General features: G+C 36.1%; 1 protein-coding gene across 6 annotated transcripts in view; it reads left to right on the plus strand.

Moving 5' to 3' along the window:
- Positions 1 to 22,500, plus strand: part of ZNF536 (zinc finger protein 536) — a 341,577-nt gene that overhangs the window by 51,723 nt on the left and 267,354 nt on the right. For 2 of the 6 annotated variants that reach the window (XM_040571232.1, XM_040571233.1), the window contains exons 2-3: positions 1,781 to 1,870; positions 14,015 to 14,085. The exons of 1 other annotated variant lie outside the window; for it this stretch is intronic. The gene's annotated coding sequence lies outside the window, so the exon portion shown is untranslated. The remainder of the gene's footprint in view (positions 1 to 1,780; positions 1,871 to 14,014; positions 14,086 to 22,500) is intronic. 3 more of the 6 variants (XM_040571230.1, XM_040571231.1, XM_040571234.1) reach the window with 2 other exon arrangements.

The raw sequence follows: 22,500 nt of genomic DNA on the forward strand, positions 1-22,500 counted from the left end.
ACTGGTTTGCTTCTGATGGAGCTGGCTGTGCCCGTGGGAAGTGGGGCAGCAGCGCAGAGTTGGGGTTTGTACTCAGCGCCCAGCGAGGTCAGCACTGTCAAATATGTAGCGAGGAGCTAGGCTTTGCCTTTTGGGGTTATTAATTCAACTATAAAACCAGAGACAATTGGCATGTAAAAGAAAACCAGGCATGAGGAGAAAGCAAAAAAGAAATGTGTTCCTACGCGTGAGAAACAGTGGTGATGGCAAACCAGATGTCTAATGTTGAATTTTTGGCAGTTAACTGTGGAAATGTGAGTTATAAAGGAGGGGTTTGAAGCTTTTACTGGGGTAATTCTTCTATGTGAGAGAAGTTCTATGGCAGAATTATCACTTGGAAAGTATTTCGAAGAGTGTGATAAAGAGTGGCTCAATCCGTAAGTGAGGGGGAAGGAGTTGGGGATTAGGGAATATCGTGGTAGACCATTGAAATGAAAACAAGTAGCATGTGTTTGGTGTGGTGGAGAAGCCAAGGAATGAGTAGGGGAGATGGCACGGACAAAGTGGGATATTTTGCAGTAATATTTTGCATTGGAGGTACTAAGGATAAGGTGAGGCATAGGAGGATCTTAGAGGATTCATGGAAGTGTTTCATCCGCATTGCACTAGTGGAGGTCTATGCTGCTTAGTAGGGAACTCCTAATTTGCAGAACTATTTAATATTGTTTTGGTCATCAATAGCAGTCCTCAGAATTGTTGTTTATCCTTCAAGTCAACAAATGGCATTGCCCAGCAGTGTGGTCCTGTCAGTGCTGACCAAGTTAAAACAAATACAATAAAATAGCCAAGCTCTTAATCATGTCCCACAGATAGGAAGGATACAGTCCTGCACACGCTGATAGCTGCAGCCAGCCACTGGGGCTCTGCAGAGAAGTCAGCACTTCTCTGGGTGAGCGGTATTTGTGAGGTGAAGCCCTAAGGCCGTGCTGCTTGAACTGGGGTTTCGGAACCAGACTCAGATGTATGAAATAGTTTGGTTGATGTAGATGTACAAAGTGTATTATTTGGAAATGACCTTTAATTCCATTTGTTAGACACACATAGGAACAGACATAGTTAGAATTCTCAGTCATAAATTCTTCAGATTATAGCTTTAGTCCAATGAACTTTATTTTGCTCTAAGAACGCCCTTTGTTTTTGTTTCTATTTTGCTTACTAATGTAATGGCCCTAAATTCACTGCTGACAAATATCTTGGAAGTATTCTGGCTTGGCTTTTACTGCTGGCTCTTATCTCTTTTAAGTGGGGTTTATTAGATGAGATCATCTACAAAGGACTAATTTCTGCTATAAAATGGAATTAAAAAAAAGTAAAAATACAATTAGTAGCTGTTCTCTTTTTACTCAGTTCGAAAGATTAGAATATCAATGTCAAAGAGAATAACTGGGTTTCTGGAGTATGCTATGCAACTTTTGTTTTATCCTGTTTTGTCCTCTTTTGCTGCACTGTCTAGGGGAAAGGATCAGAAGAATTTCATTCTGTTCCCCCAGCATTATCTTGAGGAGGTTTTCCCTCTCAAAACAATCCAGAACCGAAAGAACTTTTTAGTTCTAAAAATGAAATGGCCACCAAACATGTACATTATGAAGGCTTAAAAAATAAAAGGTGTTAATCCCATTAATATTCTGATTCTCAATACTCTCTGCTGCTCTGTAGATTGTCTGCTTGAGGTGGCATTGTAATATTTTAACATAAATGTCTGATTCAAACATTGAGTTTTGACATACTAAATTTCTCACAGTTTTTTTACAGTTGCGACCTTCAGTACCTATCCTGTGTATTTTAAGAATTTCCTCAGCCAGGGAACAGATACATTGGTTAAGAGTAACTGGTAAGAAAACTTATTTAACAATATTTTCTTCTGCTTATGCATCTGAGTTTTTTAGTGTTTTATTTTTTTTTGTATTAAAAAAGAGGCATAAAAATAAAGTACCTAAATTAGATTTTAAAATCTGTTCTCACTTTTTTTTCACGTCTTCAAAAATATTATGTTCATGTCTTCAGGAAAACTCTTTATTGTAGTTCTTTTGGATGTCACAAGCTACAAATAGATTTTTTCAAGAAAAAAAATCTGCTTGGTAAAATCATGAGCATTCATCTTATATGGTTGATATGTAATAATTTTATTAGAAATGAATCATAATTTATTACTTTATCAACAGACTGCTGATTTACAAAAAATATCCATGACGCTCATGATTAAATTAATTTTATCACTTTTTTTTTCCAGAAGTTCAATAGAACATCTCATGCAAATTATTAAGATCCATATTCTTTTTGTATATTAGCATGAGAAGAACACCCATGAAAATCAGTGGGTGGAGGGGTGTACGACATTGTGTATATGATTTTCCTCAGAGCTATTCCTGTGCAGTAAAAGAATAGCTCCTGTAAAGTCTGAGAAACCAGACTGGTGTGGAAATCAGTGTGAAATCAGAATCGGGTTATTTGGCCCTCAGTTTGAAATAAAAGTCTAGCTTCCTAGGAAATAACCAATAATTAATTCCACATTCTACATGCGTTAATTGATTCTTAAATCAAAATTTCTGATAGCTTCTGCTTCTAAATCAAATTCTTATGTTATTTCTTTATTATAATTGTTATACTGGATTGTCCACTCATTTTTATATCGTGTGAATCAGTAGAAACTGTGTGATTCAGAGGAATGGTGCTGATTTATAGCATATGTAAGTGAGAGGATGTTCAGGCATATTAAAGCTTCAGTACTGCAAATGCATAAGCAGGTATTGAATTACTGACGCTAATGGAATTACTCACGTGAGTAAAGTTAAGCGTGGATGTAAGTGTTTTCAGGATTGATGTCTGTACTTAAGAATTTATATCATTTAAGAATATGGCTCACAGTTTTTAAAACTTACTAATTGAATGTGAGCTACTGGGTTTTATTCTAGACAACTGACTTGACCAGAGTTATAGTGACTTGATTCTAGAATAATTCCATCAGCTTCAGAGAAAATATATGGATTTTTAATACCGTAAATAAGAATGCAGTTTGACCAATTCACTTTGCTGATCCCTACTAATACGAAGAAATACTTGCCAGAGTAAAGGAGAAGCACAGAACTGGACAATTAGTAATACAAATGGTTTCAATCAAATGGTTAAATAGCTCAGCAAAGACATGGTTCATTTTGTAATAGCAATTGGAATCCAAATAAAACCATGTGAGTGATGTGCTGTTTGTTGTGATGTTAGTGCGAAAAACAGAAAACTCTCAATGTGTCTTGAATTTCAGGGGGGTGTCATGAAACCATAATAGTTTTTTTAAATATACGACAAAATTCCAAACCCACAAACTTAAAATACACATGCAGAAGCTCATACTTGATTCTAATTAACAAAGCTTACCTTTCTGTTGACCATACCCCATAGAGGTCATCATGTAACCTATTTAAATTGATAGTAATATTATGCACCACGAAATTAATTTTACATTGTATACAGTTTTTATTGTGACTTTATCTTGTTTCAAAAGTGCTTACTTTCTGATTTTGTGGATATTACTAACTGGATTACTTTTATTTTGGTTTTTACACAACAGTTATATTAGAAATTTGCTGTTTTATTCTTACCTTCTTAGTAAAAATCCTTTTATCACACAATGGGTAATTTATATCCATTACCAGCCCTTTCAATCCTTTTCAGTGGTGCTGTCAGTGCCTTTGGCACAGTAATGATTAATGTGATCTAATAATAGTGTGCCATTATATTACCTTAGTAAAACATGTACCAACATCCTATTCAGATCTACCAAATTCATAGCTTCCTATAATATTTTTGTTGAAAGACAGTATTACTATTTTTCAAAGCTGAATTTTTTTGCCTTTAACATATTTAATGAAATGCACAATTCTTTGCCATGGTAATCTTTATGCATGTATTTGGGCTTGATGGTTGAATTTTTTATCATTCTGCATTATTATGATTTGTTAGGCAAATTGTTTGACATGTAAAGAGAGATGTGCATTACATTGTTTTGTTAAGGGTGTATTTTAAGCATTCAGTACCTTCTGATTAGTCACCTATATTTATCATAGATTGTAGAATGTAAAAATAAGCATTTGGGCTAAAATGTGTTTTGCTGCATTCTAACCCAGATACTGCCGCATACTACAGGAGGCAAGGTTGATGCTGCTCTGCCCAGCAGTACCAGTTTTTGTTACAGTGTCTTTGCTGTGGTGCTCTCTGTTCGGCATTTCCTTAATTCTGTGCCAACAGAAACATGCGGAATGGTGCCCAACTGTGAGTTGGAAACTGGGATCGTGCAGTGCTATGTCTCTTGTTTTCAATCCAAGATATGTATGTTTGAAAAACAGACTCATGCATATGTACCACGTACTTGAGGTTCAAGCAGGAATAGCATTGCATGACCCCAAACTCCCATTGTCGCGTAGTGCCAGTTCCCCTCAGAAGAGGAGGAATTATCCAGAAGATATATATTTTTTTGTGACAAAAAACGATGGTGCTGGAGTGTTGGAGTTGTGTATTTATGATGGCTTTTCCAGTCATCCCACTTATGTACCTGATGCAGTGTGAGAGTTTGCTGCTCTTGCACTGAGCACAAACTCCCCCAGACCCCTGCTAGAGGAGGACTTGAGTCATGGCACACTTTCCAGTGTGGAATATTGGGTTCCTCTGTTTGATATTGCTACTAATCAGCATGGCTGAAGGGTTTGGATAACACTGCATCTTTGCAAAGCATCTTAAATCTTCATCACCTAAAGATGTCATTATTGCAGTCAGGGAGTCACATACTTAACAGTGTCACAGTAAAATCAAAATGAAACAGCATGTCCACATTTTAACTCTACTTTGTGATGTTCTGTTAAATACCTACTCTTACAGTTTCATCATATCACAATAAATAATGAATGAGAAAAATATTTTAATCTTGTCAATATCAGCAATGTCTAAAAACAAGGAAAGTGTGTGTATGCATTTATGTGGATTCCTTATTTGATTTAGGCTAAGCGATACAGCTGTAACAGGATTTGAAATATGCAATCAGCATAAACGAAGAAAAATATTTTGAACGCAGTGTATAAACTGTGTGCTTCTTTAGACATTTTTAGGAAAAGAAAAAAAGATGATGATTGTCACACCGTATAACAATAATACTACTGGAAATATATGCAGCAGCTTTGTTTCCTGCCATGGTAAAAACAGTCTTAAGCCTTGGTCATTTAAATAGAAGACATTTTCATCTCTTCTGTGTGGCTCGTTCTTCATGATGTAACAAGAAATAAGGGGCAAGGTTTGAAATCTTGCCTTAACATTGTATTCAAAATGTTTAAAACAAGTTCAAAAAGATGCTTCCCTGTTTTTAGTAATAAATACTTATTTACTGAACAGAAAAACCTTTCATGAAGTACTCTCCAAATTCAGTTTACTAATGAAGATATAATTTGTTAAAGATCTAAAAGAGTTGTACTAGCCTTGAATTAGGGATGCCTTAGGTTGCACTGTAAGTCACTGGACTGTCTCCTATGCTGACTGCATTACCCTACTGCTTTATTACTCTGGATCCTGCAGGTGTACTAGCCAGAGAGCCAAGTTGGACTATAAACAGGTAGCTTCCTTTCTTGGCTAAGAACAGAGTTGTCAGTGAGAAATTTCTCCCCCATTTCTTTACACGCAACCCCAAATAGGTGTATTCTAGTGCAGAATAGACTTTTCCGTTGTCTGAAGAATTTTCAGAGCCTTGTTTTTTTTTTCTGTTGTTCCTTTCAGTGGGAGATTGTATTAATTGCACGAGGGACTGGCTTCCATGGGGGAATTTTGTCTTTTTCTTTGGTAAAGTAGGATTGGAAGTCAGTGAATTGGCCAGTGAGTGATTATTTCATCTGCACATCTTTCCATCTTTGTTCTGGTGGGATAGAGGCTCTTACGTGTTGTCTCTGGGAATATGGCTGGTTAGAAACAGGGCGTGGTGGGTCCTGACGTGGCTGCAAAAGCAGTTAAAAAGCACGATTACAATTCACTCTCCTTGCTTAGGTTCCTGTCCGTATTGCTGTACTGTGATCTTGAATGAACTTAGGTAGACTAGGAAGTGATCTCCTTTGCGTGATTCTGAAAGAAAAGAGTACCAGTAAACCGAGTAAGAAAAATAAAATAAAAAGCCTAATTTTTGAAGGTAGAAAAGCACAAGAGGAAAATATTTTTGTCTTTTAAGACTAATTTTTCTGTCCTTTGAGGCCATCAGGAAGAAGTAGCAACTAGTAATTCTTGTGTTATATTACTAGTCACTGAATTACTTGTGTGACTTTAGTAATGAAACATAAATGTTCTCTTGGTTCCCCAGTGGGCATAATACCATTTACCTGTATCGAAAATGCTTTGTAATTTAATTAACGCTTGGAGTGCTCTTTGAGATCCTTAGCTAAAAAAAAGCAGGCAAAACGAGTCAATTGTTACAGAAATCCCAATTTATCCCCATTTAAAAAAAAATTACACTTTCTCTTGACTTTTTCAAACCTCAAAAAATGTTTGATAGGGGTTTTGGGCTTTGTTCTTACTGGTCCTTAGAGTCACTTATTCTTAGTGATTTGCATAGGCGCAGTGTAGGTATTCCGTTTTTGTTCTATGGAGTGTTTTGGTGAATCATAAATTACCAGTCCCAGTGCTGGGAACCTGTTTCTTAGAGAAGCATACATTTTTCAGGAGAGAACTTGAGTTGTGCTAGGAAAGTTCTGCATTATCCTTCAGTAGATACTTTTTATTATTTTAGAGGAAATAGTTCCTAATTTTTAGTTGTGCACTAATAATAATAGCTTGTGCTTTGTTTTGTCGAGTATGCCAGTATCTTGCTGATAAATCATGTATGACTGTACCATTGTAACTACAGCTATTCAAAAGTCATATCTAATTACCACATCCTGTCACGGCCAGATCACTGACCAGTGACCAAACCAAGTTTTTCCTTTGAATAGACAATGCCTGTGTATAAGCATGTACCAATCTAACTTTGGACTGATCCAAATATTTTTGGGGCATACACTTATGTTTGAATACACACATTTGTAAGCCAGTGGTTAAGAGGAAGACTTGATTTATTTTTATTTTTGCATTCCTCTCTGACCTCTGGTGAAGGAGTTCTATTAAGCAGAAACACCTTCAGCAAGCTAGCTGCAACTTCAATCCATCCATGTTTTCTATGTTGTTTTGCAAGCAGCCAAACATCTTTCTCTAGAATCATAACCCCCACCTCTTTGCTCCCAGGTACGTAATTCATTCTCACATTTTTCCTTACAAGCTCGATGCATTCATCTGGGATTAGCTGCCTACCACTCAACTTTCTTTTTGGAGACTATAGAAACAGCACATACTTATCTGGATACAGCTAGGCTCAAGTTTCTCTGGAAAAACATACATGTTCACACATTTTCCCTTTTTATATCTACTTTTTGCTACTAAAAGGAGTTTAAACAGTCTTTCAGATAAGCAAATAATCTTAATAAGCATCTTACAGCCAGCAAAAATGTTGCACACCTGTTTGTACAAAGCCTTGATGAAACATCTCAAAGTTATGCTAAGCAAGTCTGCCATTCCCTTCTGGTATTAAATATGCCATTATCTTGAAGTTTTAAGTTGTGCTATTTGTGTAATAGCACATAATAGCACCTACAAGGGAGTTTATATCTTTCTTATTCTTTTCTTCATCTCCTCCAGCAGTTGTTTCCGAAGAACCCTTTTGGCCTTGCTTTGATAATTTAAATAGACAGTCTTCTGCATCTGTGAATGAAATTGAGAGCTGTTCGTCTTCCATCTTTCATGGGATGAGGGAAGGCCAGTATTGCTTAAGCAACCAGCCACTTCCTTTCAAATATGTTAGAGTAAAAAGGCTCAATTAGCAGAAATTGTTGGTATTTTTTGGGAGTCTACAGTGGACTTTCTTTCCTCCTTTATTTTTATTTTTTTTTCTTTTTTTTTTACACCATTTATTACCACAAAATATTTGGAGGAAAGGTAAAATGGGAGATACCTGTGAAGTTCCTACATCTGCACAGCTGCAGTGACAGGTAACAGTACTGGGCAGAAGTGCAACTGCGCAATTGTGACATTGACATTTGTGTCTCTATAAAGGACTTTAGAATAGAATAGTTCAGTTGGAAGGGACAAAGATCGAGACCTACTGCCTCACCACTTTGGGGTAGTTTACTTTGGGAAGAGGTGAAAATGTAGAACTTATAATGCTCAATCACAAAGCGATGTGTGAAGAAGAAAGGGAGAGAAACTCACTTCCTCTGGAATATTACATTTTTACTGCAAGTGTGGCTGCATAAAAATAGCGCACATTTTAACTCTCTGAACAGTGATCTCAAGTGTTGCTTTGGATGGACATTATCCTGTGAGTTAAACACTGGAGGAAAATTCTTGTATTTCTTTTTTTCTCCTGTGGGTAGCTGTGCATTGCATAGCTGACCAAATATGCCAAGGCTATGGAAAAAGAAAAAATGGCAAGATGACTATTTCCCAAAAACAGTAAACACACATTGCAGCCTGGCTTCTTATTAGAGAATGCAAGATTTTACTTTTTGAATAACTACTGTATTTTAACAATAGGCATCAAGTGGTTGCTATGTGATACACAACAGTGTTTTTCATGAACTTTTGGCTGCTGAATAAGCCCAGCAAATATGGGTTCTTACCCTTTTAGTTTTCTGGGTCAATTCATTTTGCACAAAGGAGAGAATGATAATTTGAGTTGTAGGCAGAGAATGTTTTCTTCACATGGCAGGAAAGATGAAAGCTGTTTTTATTTGATTTCTTTTTAAATTAAAAATTATAATTCTTTATAGAGTTACAAATAATTATCTTATTACTAAAGGCATCCTGTAAGCTTGTTATAGAGTCTCTCTGTAAAATAATTGCTGATAGTCACTGCACAGTAAAAGTGGGGAACAAGGAGGGGAAACATAGAAATACAAACACATATGTAACTTGTGAGTGTGTGGGGGGGGGGACTTGATTTGGTTATCCCAGAAGTAAAGACCCGGGCAAATACTTTCTGTTTGTTAGGTGGTGCAGGCTGATTACAGACCATATAAAGGTGTTTTCTGAGCTGCTGTTCTCTTCTCTAAATGCTCATCCCTTTCCTACTTGTAGGTCAGAGATGACAGTGTCTATCAGATTTAGTTGGCTTCCTGATGGGGCACCACATTGGGGCTGCTTTTATGTTCTTATCTCCCGTTCTTCTGTTGTCAGAATCCCACTGAGCATGATTTCTGAGAACTGTAGCCTGGGTCTGTGGATATAAAGCCTCTGTGAGAGCAGGGGCTGGCACCCAGTGATGCCAGGAGGGACAGGTGAGGAGGCAGAAGAGCAGGCAGATGTCAGCAATGGAAGGTGCACCACTCTGTTGTATAGGGTTAATGGCAGCTTCTGTGGAAGAGGAGGAAGACTCCAGAAGCAGGGATGAAGGAGGGGGGTTGAAAATAGGGGGAAGAAAGGCCATTGAGTTATTCAGGGGAAGGGAAAGGGAAAGAGACATAACTTCACTGAATTATCTCAGTGGTTGTAGTCTTCTATTTATGTAATTTATATAAATCCATTAGATTAAATAAATTTGCACTGATCTGTACCAATTACTTCTGCTGAGAAGGTTTGTGGTGTTTGTTATTGCTTTGTTTTGCTTTTCTTGGACATAGTCAAGCCATTTCTTCTTACAGTTATTGTGTCATAGATTCTGTGTCTTTATCAACCAGCAAAGTGTGTGTTTCAGCTTCCTTGGAGCATTTCCTTACAGAGGAGAATCAAGGAAGTTACGATATATCCCAGGTCACAATGTCCAGACAATCTGCAGATTTTTTTTTCCATTCTGCCCAGTGGTGGTCCTCTCAAAAGCAGCTATTGCCCATTTTTGGTTAGATGTATTCCAAATGCAGTTTTGAGGTACGTACCTTGTCTCTTCTGTATCAGAAACTGCCCCACTTCCCACACCCTCCCCGCCAAAAAAGCTATATTTATGGTAACAGTTGATTGCTTGCTCAAAGGGAGAAAGAGAGAAAGTCTTTCATGGATGACATTTTTTATTTATTCTTTTCCATAGAAATTCCATTTAAAGCATTTATTATTGGGATAATTTTCTGTCTCAAAGTCATATCAGATGCAAAGCTGTCTTCATGGCCATTTCTTCTAGCTCACTGGACAGCTGTTCTGTCTGAAAAGAAAGAAAAGATCACGTATCAAAGACCTGATACATAAGGAGAATCCTTGTGCTCTTCAGCTGAGGAAAATCCTGGCTGTGAGCTCTTGATCTGACTTCTGGTTTCTCGATTTAGAGAATTGTATTTATATTTTGCCCTAATATCTGCTGATTTTTATTATTTTTTAAATGTTTCCTTTCTGTATGTTGTAGACTTAGATTAGATACTAGGAAGAAACTCTTTACTCAGAGGGTGGTGTGAGGCACTGAAACAGGTTCCCCAGAGAAGCTGTGGATGCCCCATCCCTGGAAATATTCAAGGCCGGGCTGGATGGGGCTTTGGGCAACCTGGTCTGGTGGGAGGTCTCTCTCCATGGCAGGAGGGTTGGAACTAGGGGATCTTTAAAGTCCCTTCCAACCCAAACCATTCTATGATTCTATCAGATTCTATCATCTTGATGTTTGGAGGGTTTCCACCTCTGTGATTTGATTGATCCTCTCTTCTCAATGGTACTGTGAGCAGAAATTAGTGCTACTTAGTAGAAGAAAGGTTCCATCTTTACTTAGTTTTGGTGATGCTGAACTAGTGATTTCTAGTGGAAAAGGACTGAAAGGTTGAAGGACATGCCCAAGCTGAAGCCTTCTTAACTAGTACAGATGCCTGTGCTTTCTTATCGTTCTGCATTTCTGCGACTCTATTACACTGAAATAACTAACAGGTAATAAATTCCTTTTTTGTTAATTTATTGCTAATTATGCATTTACTGTGATGCTAATTTAAAGAAGATCTGAAGTACATTAAAAATTCCTTGCTTTTTTTTAAAAAAAGCACTTTATTTGATTTACTAAGTGTGTATATACAGTAACAGAATTGAGTTTAGTGCATGCCCTTTCATCTAGAAGTGTAGGGTGAAAGACATGAGTGAACTTAGACGCTACAGTTTTAGCCTAGCTGTGATTACCCTCCAGAATGGAAACTGAATCTCTGACAGAGGGTTTTCTGGCTGCATTTCAGTATGTGTTGAGTGTTGGAGTATGGTTGCACAGCACAGGGCGGCATGGTGCAGCTAGACTAGAATCAAGCTGAAGGCTGTCTTGGAGACCTAGTAGCCCAGGGGAGCTATTAAGGTAATTTGGACTTCTTTTTTTTTTCCATGAGGAAGACACAAACAAAAATTGGCAACAAAAAAACACCCACATCTAAACCCCAGAAGATTTTTGTATCCACCTCCTTGGTGCTCTTCAAAGACATTGTTAGCAGTTTGTTGTGTGTTCATGCCAAGTTAGTATTTGATGGTGTCTTCAGGCCATGGTCAATGCTACATGGGACTCAGCAGAATACAGACACACTATATTTTGATGTGGACGCTTGCTGGAAGAGATCCTCCGTTCTCCAAGCCAGCAGCTCTTGACTTGGATAAGGTTTTGTGAGGGCTACTTTGCCTGGATTATGTTATGTGGGACTGCAAGAAAAATTGAGGCATGATACAGCTAATTATGCAGTGAAAGAGACATGAGAAAGGAAAGATGTGCCAGTATAATTGCAGTAAATTCTTGTATTTATATATGCTTAAAGTTGTCGTGATGCAAAATTTCCTGAAGCAAAGGAATTTATTGATTTTTTTTTTAGCAGATCTTGGATCATATTGCTTGCCATATTGGATCAGAATATTGGGCCGTCAAGTGCCATTGATTATGACCAGGAGCAGAAGATTTAGAGGAAGAGGCAAGAAACCTGTGATCAGTCATTGCAGGATAAGCTTTCCTTAAGGATGTTGTAATTATAAGCGGGACACATGGCAAGTGTGTACAACTTGATAGTTCCAAACCAAGGAAAAACAATGGGGATGATTTAATTCTCTTATGCTTTGAAATAAAGAAACAGTTTTATTTAATCAATAGACTCTAAGGTTTGATGTATGGATGAAAACTTACAATCAGTGGAATAATATTTCTGGTTAAGCACTTCTCATCAGGAACTTGTTTGACCTGTGGGCTGCTTCATTTTTTAAACTTAGATGTCTCTATTACAGAGCTTGTAAAGAGTGTTGCAGTGGTAGCATGGGGAGTGCGTGTTAATACTGACGCATCTTGCAGGAAAGGAGATAAACCTTTTTCTTCGTACACAGACACATACATGATTTATCAAACGTATTACTCTGTCTTTACTGTAAAATGTACAGTTTATGTGTATTACTCTATCTGTGTAGGATTAGAAACTCTGATGTTCTGTCTTGTTTTGGGGAAGAGGATTACTCTATAGATAAAGTGCAGATAATTTACTTTTAGTGAAACACTGCAGCTTAAGGACACAGAATCAACTTTCTTGAGGTAAAAGGAATTGATATGGAACAACATAGTATAGCTGACCACTCATAGGAATTTAAAGATGACATCAGAAATATATTATAGAAAATTTGTTGACTATTTTTTGTAGGTTATCCTAAAATTATCATTTGATTTTAAAAAACAACAACAAACATTGTAAATACCAAGTACCTTGAAATTCACCAATTTTACTGCATGTATGATTGGCAGCATTAAATGTTAACAGCTCATTTAAATATGAAATATTTGTACTTTATTTAGGGATTTTTCATCTGTTGATTTTAGAAATGAAGATTTTGAGTCTTTGAATTCATAGTTGTGTGTTACTTATATACAAAAGCAGTCGGCAATAAAATAATAGTCCTAAAATATACTATATATGGTTTTGTGATTAAGGTACCAAATGCACAGTGTATAAAGAGATACAACATCTATGGCATTTGATTTTAGGTGTGGCAGCAGCTATTATGATTTCATAATAGCGGGAGTAACATGACAGTTCAAAAGCACAGTAAGAAGATTGTTTTTTATACACACTGTTATTTTAAAAATTTACATTGCTGTAATTTTTACATTTCTTACTGGATACGGGGTAATTCATTTTAGAATAATTTATTTCCACAGGTAAAAATAAAAGATATATCATTGTGGAGCATAGTATAATATATTTAATTTTTATGAGTGAGTTATGAAGATGTACAACTCAGGAGCTAGGATAAACATCATATTCCTTAATTAATCCATTATGCTATGTCACATGTGCCATTTTCATTACCCTAAAAAAAAATGTGGCTTTTTTATATTAGAAAAACTTTGTTTTAAAACCATAAAAATTGTAAAATCTTATGCACCAAACACTATTAAAGAGTTAGATATCTTACAACTCTTCAAGGAATTTAGATAAAGGCCCATCATCTTCTGGTAATGACATTCAAATATGTTCTTTAGCTCAAATATTTTAGTGTGTGTGGATGGAGTTCCCCCATGTTTAAATGAATCCAGACTTAAATTTCAGCTTGAGAATGCAGGTGAATCTATGGTTGAGCAATAATATAGGAACAGTAGTGGAAAATGTAGGAAAAAACACACCACACAACCCCCAAACAAACAAAACCACCAAAAACTCAACAACAACCCCTTTTAAGATCTCAAAATGCAGCGTTATAGATGTATATAGTTTCTGAGGCAGCATATACAGGTCTACAATGAACATTTTTCTCTTCTGGGTCTTACAGCTTTCAGCCAAGATTCTCCCTTCTGCCCCCAGATCCCCAGAAAATGTGGTGTATTCATTTAAAGGAAAGAAAGCTCTTAATTTATAGATGAACGAGCTAGAAAATATCCACTTTTGCTTGACCCCAGTAGCTGCAGCTTGGGGAAGTTATTCATTTGGTTTAGAGTGTGTGTGGGTGTCACATCTAACTACATTTTTATTTACAGATGAATGTTACTTTTGTAATTATAAATATTTTGCATTCACAGCAAAGAATCTGCAAGAATTTTCATCATCCGTTGATTAAAGAATTAAACCTCGCCACACTCCAGCTAGCTAGGTAAGTTGTACTAGCCCTAAAGACCAGAGTAACTGTGGTGTAGGAAGGTGGGGTGATACTTTCTTAAGGTCTGTCATTGGCACATCTTGGAATAGATGACAGATTTCTCACTTCCTGTTCCGTGACTTATTGTCAACACAGTGCATCTATTTGATTCTATAATAGGGGAACTAATTTTCTGAAATGTTGTATTTCATCTTATATAGTGGAGCCAGGTGCTGAAACAATTACTTGTAACTTGTCTACAAACTATATCAGAATTTCCTTATATCAAAACTCTAAGTTTTTATGCATGTATGCTTTGTGTGCCCAAGAGCAACTGATCTTTAAGGTATGTATGTGAATACATTTTTATATGATTTTAGTGTTAGGATATCAGTCACTGTCATTTCTAAAATCTGATACTAATAGAATTCAGTATTTGTCATTTTACATTGAAATAAGAACAGACATAAGACAATAGAAAACAAAACATTATTAATGAAAAAATCAAATTAGAGATTGTTCTATATTGAATACAATAAATTTAATATAAATTAGTACAATACAAAGAAATGTGTTTTTCTGGCATTTCAGCATTAGAAGAATTGCACTGTTTTTCTCCATATGTCTGTGTCACCAGGTTATTATTTCTTTTGTTTAGTCATATAATAGAATGTGTTGAGACATATTATCCTCAACTTGTGTAACAGCCTACAAATACTGATTGCAGTTTGAGCTTGTTATGGAAAAGTATTGCCCTGTGGATTGAGAAAATGACCAACAGCGGACTATAATCTATGAAGCTGAGAGTAAAAATTGCCAACTAGAGGTCATTTTTCAAACCAAGGGGCAATAGTTTTCTACTATAAACTGAATATTACAGTCAGTATATGTTTTATTAAACCATTTCAGAAACTTGGGAGCAGTTTCATTTAAACTTCTTGCTTGATATGGCTCAGAGAACAGGCCCAGGGCAGCTCACAAAAAGGCCTGGCATAGTCTCTATAATAAATATTCTGTATACTCAGTAATTGTGAAGGCTTTAGAGCCTTAATGGTGAACGGCCATATCCTGCCACCATTCTGCATCCTTAGCAGCAATTGAAGTCATTAAGGTTTGTGTATAAAAATCATTGCAGGCCACTGTTTCTCACTGTAATGCTATGACAAACTAGGGCCAAACTACATAGGGAAGCCAATTATGGCTATTACTCTCTAAAAGATTAAAAAGAAAATACCTTTTCATTTCTCCATACCCTTTATTTGTTTTTCTTTTCTACTGAAGTATGTCGACAATGGATCTCTTTATTGGCTGTCATATGGGGGTGATTGCTTAGTGCCTTGGTCAATAAGAGGATTTCCATTCTGGAATGACAGAAATAACAATAAGACACGTGGACTAAGTGAAGCCTTTATTCTCTTCCTTTAACACACCTTGCACATCCATAAAGTGTTCTGCCATCCTGTGGCTTGGGAACAGAGATGCTTTCTGGAGCCATTGCTATGAGTAACTTTTACTGTTATCAGATAGCATAAAATCCTAGGTAAACTTCATGTTTCAGAAAGTCACAAGCCTTCCTGCAAAACAGGGGGGCAGGGGCCAGAGGAAATCCAAGAACAAGACCATGGTGGCTGGGGCAGAATAAAGCCAAATAAAAGCTGTCACCTTTTCCTTGAGAATCCCTGATGGAAAGTGTTTTTTTTTTTTTTTTTTTTTCTTTTTCAGGGGTCTCTTTCATTCTTTTATATCACCTTGTTGTCTACATTCTAGGATTTCTAATTTTCAATTTTGTGGAAAAGCTGACAGATTGATCCTGCTTCTGTGGCATAAGCATGTCATAGTCCAATACTACTACATTTTTAGCAGTAAACTTATCTAAGTTACTGCATGCCTAAGTTACAAGTTCACGGGTTGTGATTATGCATGCAAATTGTGCATTCATATAACTGTAATTAGAAATTTTTCTGCAATTGCCAGATTAATGCACTGTTACAGCTGTAGCATGGGCAAATTAGGTGCAAAAGTTGTTTCTCTGCTTTGTGTGTTTAAAAAACAGACCTTACATACATACGTATGTATATATTACACAGGCAGACATAATTTTCTAATGGTCATAATTTTTAAAGTCTACATAAAAATTTGCCACCTCAGGAGGGGTGATGGGTTAGAATAATAAAAATTGGAGCAGCAAAAGATCTGTTACAAATCTTGTCCATCTTCTTGATGTTTCAGGATTGTTTCCTACAGCGTATTTGCTAATACTTTGACCAAATCAGATTTAAATGTCCCAAACAGTTCCCACTAAAGTTTCACAGATAGAATTCAAAGGATATTTTCCCGATGCCTTAAAATAAAGTCAGCATCTTACCCTGTTATGTTATGACTTCAAGGATCTGTCCTGTGTATCTGTCCTTGGTGCTTCCATGCTTCTAAATATTTGTAAAAAAGTTGCCATAAATTACTTTGGTATTGACTGTGCCCTTTTCTCTCATTCTCTACCTAGAATTGTGGCACCAGTCAGATTGTGTTATTTCACAGAAATAAAAAAAACCTCCCCAAACCCCCAAAACTCTTACAGATCAAAATTCTGGGCCGAAGGAATATGGCACTATTAATTTACTACTGCATATATTGCATAATATATACGAACACTCTCTCTATATGATTATGTATGTAGTCTGTGTTCATTGCTAGGAGGATGTTGTTTAGCGGTCTGTCTGATTGTATTGGACACTGTACAAACATATAATTAATCTCATTTTTAGAAATGCATAGCTCCAAGCTGAGAGTGTAGAAATATAGGGTTATTAGTTTCTAGAATGTTTTTATTACACACTTTCTGTTTTGAATGACAACTATTAGTATTTTAAGATGACAGAACTAAAACTTATGTTGCGAGATAGCATCAAATATAGATAGCTAAGTAAACAGAAGCATGTGAACAGGATAATATTTATTCTATAGTGTATAGCAATGTGGTAAGAGACTAGAGGGAGAATTATTCTTCAAGAAGGATATTTGATATTTTACATTCTTTAGAAATACAAACATTTTAGAAATACAAATACAGAACTGAACTTCACACCCTGTTTCTTCAGGGTAACATGCAGGTTTGTCACCTGTCTTGGCTGGATTGTTCTTGAAAGCTTCCTTCCATGTTTCATGTTCTTCCCTTCTTTGACTGCCTGTGTAGGAGAGGCATAGGAGAAGATCCATCCAATATGTATTTTATAACTCTTCTGCTTTTCTGGTTGATGGTTTGAGATTAAAACCTTGTAGTTCTGACCAAAATTTGTATTGAACACCTCATACCCAGTCCTTTTCCCGGAGAGCTTGGCTGCCCAAGTAGATGAAGGATGGGAGGGGAGACAGGTGCGGTCAGAAGTTAAGGGGTGTGCAGTAGGAGAGTCAGGAGGAGAAAGATGGAGCCACTGAACCAAGTCGGGGGCAGTTTCTCATTTGGCAAAAGATCAATAATAATTTTAACTGAGTAAATACTAATTTTGTCTCCAGAACAAAAAAAATAGTATGAAGTATGTGCAAATTTTCCATGTATTTCTAGTGAATATTTAATTAGAGGCTGGGTAAGAATTATATAGCTTTCAAAAACCAACAAATAAACAGACTCCTATTTTCATGGTATGATTCACCCACCTAAAATTACTTCTGATTCACTCACCTAAATTTACTTCTGATGTTCAAAACTCACCTCAGAATGTTGTGCTTGGGCTCGGTGTGTATCTTCTGCTCTGGCTGAGTTCAGGATGGGACAGCAGAGATGTGCGTCTTGTAAAAACTTGTAAATGTTTAACGGAGTATATTAGGAAAAAAAATACCTGGTTTACTTGATGTAAACCTTTATACCTGAAAGGAATATAGCTGTGTTAATCTGGTGTTCTGTTTGGGCTAATTCATCCTAATGTAGGTTAGCCTGCCTATTTCAATGCAGTACCTTGTGGACCTATCTTTAGTGGAAAAAGTTCAAACAAGCAATTCTTCAAATCATTCTCAATCCAGGGTTTTGCAAATACATGACCAAAAATAACTGCTTGTGTCCTTCACATAGCATCAACATGAGTAAGTGTAAAATCACAAAATAATATTATTAGGCAATTGTTTTTGCAAACTCCAATTAAGTGGGGAAGAGAAGCAAAATCAGTAAGATCGATATATATATATCACCATTATTTACTCTTGGGTAAATGACGTTTCCCCTTCAGTAAGACAAAGTGTCCCAAGTATGTGTTTTTCTTTTTTATTTTATTTTTTACTTTTCCCTCAGCACACCTTTACATACAGTACCTGACTCATGATGGAGCTGCTAGGCAGAACTTTTAAATAGTTATAGTTTCTAGCTGAAATTAGTTGTGTTTAAAGACATTGTATTAAACATAATAATAATAAAAAAGTAGCATTTAGTATGAACTGTCTGGTCAATTTCAGTATTTATTCCTAAAATATAATACATCATACTTGTTTGAAAGTTTTCTTTTGGACAATAACCTCCTCTTCCCTCATAATGATAAGTGACTGGCTGCTGCAGCATCTTTTCAGATCACCTTTTGTATTTGCTTCAGCTTTTCATTGCTCGAAAGTGGCTTTTTCTGTTGACCTGTCAACCTGGCACTAGGTTGATGCCATTAAAAATAATAATAATTATATATATATATATATATATATATCCATCTTAAAAATGCTTATTTTAGATTCTTGATTGGTGAGAGTACTGGAGATGTTAATGGAAGTACAATTTGCAAATAGTAGTTCTTCTCAATCAAGATGATGTGCCACTGTGTCTGACATATTTGTAAATTGTTACCAATCCTGTTACCAATCCTGTAGACTTCTCTAATCCCTTCTCATCCTTCTGTGATGCTCATGGTTCATCTCTTTTGGGTAGTAATATTAACACTTCAGAGTGATTCATCTAATGATCAGGCTCACTATGAGGAAGCAGTGCCGTGTTGTGATGGAATAGAGTGTCGTGATGTATAAAGTAAACTAGTCAGTCAGCATGAGAAGAGAAAATACATAAAAATGAAAACACCTCTTCATATGACGGAAAAGAAAATGGAGAGGAGAATCTGTGGTGCATGATTGCTATTGAAAAGGAAGGCCCCCAAAAGACTTTAACTGAAGAAATGTCATCTGGCTAATTTTCATAGTTAGGATAGGAGTGGTTTTATGGGGGTGTTGCAATCATATTACATGCTCCTCATGCCCTTCAAGAAATCTTTCTGGATTTTGCAGCCATGTTTCCTATGAAGTTCTCTAGCATAGTCCAGTAGACTGCCCAGTGCAAATTGTAATGTAAAAAAATTGTAAATTCAGGAAGAATCATCTCAGATTTTACTCAAAAGCACGTCAACTACAGTCTTGCATCATTGGGTGTCAGGATTTCAGTGTCAGTACTGTTTCTACTTGAGCATCTTCTTTGTCTCCCTTAAGTTAAATTCTGTCCTCAAATGCTTGGGAATGGCATTGATATTCAATAGAAGCTACAAATGCATCAGAGATCAGATGGAAAATATGTATATAATGTGTTTATGTATTGCATGTGGCAGCTAGGCATAGTAATGGAGTAATGCTTTAATATATACAGTGTATTTATTATACAGTCAAGTGGAAAAAGTGGATGTTTTTATTTATCAGTTGTTTTTTGTCTTGGGTATTTCTATCTTTGACTGATACAAATATTTTTGAATCTAAACATATCTCCACAGTACTGTTGTGTCTTTGTTCTGGATTTCTTTCATCTTAACTTATCAACACAGTATATGAGCCATTTTATCCTACAGTGTGATCATCATCCTAGTGTGTATTTGCTCATTAATGTCACGTTAAGATCTAAAGAAATATGAAAGTAGGAGTGAAATTTCTTTTTCTGTACTAATTTTTTATACTACTAATAATAGGAAATCTACAGCACTGTAGCTTTGAAATAAAATTTTTAAAAAAGTATACACATTTCCTGCAACTGCTGTACTGCTTCCAGCCTTATGTTGGCTTAAATATTAATACTCAAACATGACCTTAAATAAAAACTTTGACCAAGTCTCACACCTTATAAGGGGGGCATAATTTTTTGGTGTTTATTGAAATAATTGAAATATCCTAGTGAAACACCCCTTGAGAACAAATGTGTATAAAATGCATATTTTAATCTCTATTTTTTCACTGAATGGATTTCTTCTTTAACTCATGTCCATTGCGTAAGTTCATAATGATCTATTTTTTTGAAGACATTTTGAAAAGGGAAAGTTCCGATTGAAAAATGTAAGACTTAACAGTTTTTTTTGTTTGTTTGTTTGTTTTTTAAAAAGAAGATTGCAAACTGGACATGCTTTTGACAAATGAGTCCTTTTTTCCCACAGATTTACCCTAGAAGTACTTCAAGACAATTTGTATCTTTTAAACAAAAAACAACCCTAACACAACTTTCTGGTTTTCAGCTAAAAACTGAAATTTTCCTGGAAGGGTGCAGAGAGAAGACAGAGAAAGGGATGTGCGTGTGGGTCAGGGAGACCACAATTTATGCATTAGGGTTTGGGTGTTTTGTCTAACTTAAGGTGTTGAAAATTCTCAGAGTTGGAGCCTGCATCTCTCCCCTGACTAAACAGGGGGCCAGAACTGTGACAATCCTGGTTATATGAAGCAAAAGTTGTCCAAGTAGCTGCACAGGGTGAGTTATTTGGGGAGTGCTAAAACATGAGTGAGGCCAACCCATGTCAGGTCCTGTGGGGAGTGGCAGGGCTTTTATCCTTATCCTGGGAACGAGGACCAGGAGACATTTCCTAGTTAGCAAAACTCCAAAGCACAAGGGGAACTCAATGTGTGTTAGTTGTTCTAGGGAGTAGCAGGCAGTAGCAGTTATATAGACCAGTCTTGTTCGGAGCTGCTCATTTTTTCTTGTCAGTTTAAACATCGAACCATCTACTCTGCTTGATTTTTATTCCTCAGAATTTTTCTTTCCTTTTGTGGGGACAGATCATTACACACAAACTCATTAAAAAAAAAAAAAAAGGTTAAAAATGGTTTGTATGGTGAAAGCTTTTAATTTGAAAGACATGACTACCAGCATATATTATATATATTTCTTATTTTTTTTTTCATGGGAAGCTATGCAAATGTTTTGATGGAGTTGAAATGCCTAGTTTACATTTCATGTTTTTAGATTGTTACACTATATTGTAATACAGCATATAAAAATACAAATGACAGAATTTAAGTGTTTTGACTTCTCCATGGTAAACATTGCCATATTGCAATGTCAATTTTTGGCCAGTTTCAGCAGCAAATTTGGTTCCAACCCGAAAGTTTAATTTTTAACAGATCTACCTATGATAATGAGTTTAGCAGCTCTGACTCTTTCATTTCAGTCCTTCCTGAGAATCACTGTTTCTGCCTCTACTTGTTGCTTTATTTGCTTTATTATTTTTAGGAGCTGTCAGTTTTCAGTCCTCTTCAGGCTCTTTCCCCAGTAGCAGGAGGCACTGAGGTCTTGTTTCTTTTTTTTTCTGCATTCAGAATATGAGACACAAAGAAGCCCACAGTCTAGTTACTGAGCTAGGTTTATTGCAGTAAATTGGCATTGTAGGGCACATTCTTCCCAACATCTTGAAGCTTTTAGCAAGTCTTTTCTCTTATTTGAGAACTGACACAGTTTGGCTTCTGTTTACTAAGGAGTCAAACAGTCCTACAACACTGATCTGTGTTTTCCTAACCCTATTCTAGTGTGCTTTCAATAATTTAGCAATCCTGTGTGAAACACTGCAGCTTTATTTACATCGTTTTTTTTTTTTTTTTTAAATTGCAAACTAATACCTCTCAGTAAATGAAGACCCATATTTAAGTCAACTTTAGCAGTTGTCAGTGTTTTTATTTGTGTAAAACTTCTGGCAGAAAAACTCCAGGAAAGTAAATGCAAAGGAGTTCTAAGTAATTTGTTCATTTTTGTACTACTCTGTTCATGTACGTGTTTCAAGTATAACTTATAATATATGTGTTGAGAACTGCTGGATTTCTGAGCCTTATGGATCAAGTTTCTTCTTTATTGACAGACATTGTCAATGCAAACTTTTCCAAATTAGCCAAATACGTTATTTCAAGGGGCTGACCTTTCAGGCTTAGCACCACTGCTAAGAATATCAATTTAGTTACCAATTACAGTAGTCCTGACTTTTTTTTATGATAGTTGTGTTTTTTATGATCGGTACTGTATGAGATGAACAAATGTATTGCACAAACAGTGTGAGCAATACAGTTTGTCACCCTGGCAATCACACTACCTTTTTTCTCTCTGCGAGAACAACTTTTTTTTTTTTTAAGGATTGTTGACAACCGCTCAATTTATGATTAAAATCATCTTGATTGAAATATTTAAAATATTTTTTTCTGAACAGTTCAAATCTTCATATGCAATGTACTCTCCTA

This window comes from Cygnus olor, chromosome 12 (genome assembly GCF_009769625.2).
Source record: "Cygnus olor isolate bCygOlo1 chromosome 12, bCygOlo1.pri.v2, whole genome shotgun sequence".
Classification (NCBI taxonomy): domain Eukaryota; kingdom Metazoa; phylum Chordata; class Aves; order Anseriformes; family Anatidae; genus Cygnus; species Cygnus olor.